Source organism: Bos javanicus, chromosome 10 (assembly GCF_032452875.1).
Source record: "Bos javanicus breed banteng chromosome 10, ARS-OSU_banteng_1.0, whole genome shotgun sequence".
NCBI classification, from domain to species: Eukaryota; Metazoa; Chordata; class Mammalia; order Artiodactyla; family Bovidae; genus Bos; species Bos javanicus.
The window spans coordinates 65344678-65347102 of record NC_083877.1 but is presented as its reverse complement, the minus strand read 5'-3'; the positions used below and the strand labels follow the sequence as shown (position 1 = coordinate 65347102).

Here is a 2425-nt window from a genome sequence, read left to right as displayed (position 1 = left end):
AATGAATAGGCTTTCACCAGGCAGGAGAAGCAAGTCTGGTTGGCTCCTAACAACCTGATTATGCTGGAAAATGGGTAAGCACATCCTGAAGAAGGATCAGAGGTGGGGATAACGCGATAAGCAGAGGCCACGTCATAGAAAGTTGAGTGTTCTGTGCTAAGGCTTATCCTATTATTGATGGGGAATTATTGTAGGTTTTAAGCATAGTTTATGGGGTGATACAACTTATACTTTAAAAAGATCACTCTGAAAATAGTGTAAAAGAGAAATGTCCAACTATGAGGCTGGAGGCAGGAAAATGAGGACAAAGCATGTTGATGTTGCGATAGCTTTAATAAGGGGTAAGGGTAGCCTGATTTAAGACAGTGGAAAGACTATACTTTCAGGGATCATTTCTATAGTTTGTTACTAGGGACGTTTCAGACAAGCAAAAGCTGAGAGAATTCAGCACCACCAAACCAGCTCTCCAACAAATACTAAAGGATATTCTCTAGACAGGAAACACAAAAATGGTGTATAAACTCGAACCCAAAACAATAAAGTAAAGGCAACGGGATCATACTTATCAGTAATTACCTTAAACGTAAATGGGTTGAATGCCCCAACCAAAAGACAAAGACTGGCTGAATGGATACAAAAACAAGACCCCTACATATGTTGTCTACAAGAGACCCACCTCAAAACAGGGGACACATACAGACTGAAAGTGAAGGGCTGGAAAAAGATTTTCCATGCAAATAGGGACCAAAAGAAAGCAGGAGTAGCAATACTCATATCAGATAAAACAGACTTTAAAACAAAGGCTGTGAAAAGAGACAAAGATGGTCACTACATAATGATCAAAGGATCAATCCAAGAAGAAGATATAACAATTATAAATATATATGCACCCAACATGGGAGTGCTGCAATATGTAAGACAAATGCTAACAAGTATGAAAGGAGACATTAACAATAACACAATAATAGTGGGAGACTTTAATAACCTACTCACACCTATGGATAGATCAACTAAACAGAAAATTAACAAGGAAACACAAATGTTAAACGATACAATAGACCAGTTAGACCTAATTGATATCTATAGGACATTTCATCCCAAAACAATGAATTTCACCTTTTTCTCAAGCGCACATGGAACCTTCTCCAGGATAGATCACATCCTGGGCCATAAATCTAGCCTTGGTAAATGCAAAAAAATAGAAATCATTCCAAGCATCTTTTCTGATCACAATGCAGTAAGATTAGATCTCAATTACAGGAGAAAAACTATTAAAAATTCCAACATATGGAGGCTGAACAACACGCTGCTGAATAACCAACAAATCACAGAAGAAATCAAAAAAGAAATCAAAATTTGCATAGAAATTAATGAAAATGAAAACACAACAACTCAAAACCTGTGGGACACTTTAAAAGCAGTCCTAAGGGGAAAGTTCATAGCAATACAGGCATACCTCAAGAAACAAGAAAAAAGTCAAATAAATAACCTAACCCTACACCTAAAGCAACTAGAAAAGGAAGAAATGAAGAACCCCAGGGTTAGTAGAAGGAAAGAAATCTTAAAAATTAGGGCAGAAATAAATGCAAAAGAAACAAAAGAGACCATAGCAAAAATCAACAAAGCCAAAAGCTGGTTCTTTGAAAGGATAAATAAAATTGACAAACCATTAGCCAGACTCATCAAGAAACAAAAGGAGAAAAATCAAATCAACAAAATTAGAAATGAAAATGGAGAGATCACAACAGACAACATAGAAATGCAAAGGATCATAAGAGACTACTATCAACAATTATATGCCAATAAAATGGACATCGTGGAAGAAATGGACAAATTCTTAGAAAAGTACAACTTTCCAAAACTGGACCAGGAAGAAATAGAAAATCTTAACAGACCCATCACAAGCACGGAAATCCAAACTGTAATCAAAAATCTTCCAGCAAACAAAAGCCCAGGTCCAGACAGCTTCACAGCTGAATTCTACCAAAAATTTAGAGAAGAGCTAACACCTATCCTGCTCAAACTCTTCCAGAAAATTGCAGAGGAAGGTAAACTTCCAAACTCATTCTATGAGGCCACCATCACCCTAATACCAAAACCTGACAAGGATCCCACAAAAAAAGAAAACTACAGGCCAATATCACTGATGAACATAGATGCAAAAATCCTTAACAAAATTCTAGCAATCAGAATCCAACAACACATTAAAAAGATCATACACCCATGACCAAGTGGGCTTTATCCCCGGGATGCAAGGATTCTTCAATATCTGCAAATCAATCAATGTAATACACCACATTAACAAATTGAAAGATAAAAACCATATGATTATCTCAATAGATGCAGAGAAAGCCTTTGACAAAATTCAACATCCATTTATGATAATAACTCTCCAGAAAGCAGGAATAGAAGGAACATACCTCAA

The 2425-nt window shown here is 36.4% G+C and overlaps 1 pseudogene; it reads left to right on the top strand.

The window, feature by feature from the left end:
* Positions 1 to 370: 370 nt before the first annotated feature.
* LOC133256320 (small nucleolar RNA U3) lies at positions 371 to 449 on the top strand (annotated as a pseudogene).
* Positions 450 to 2425: the final 1976 nt, after the last annotated feature.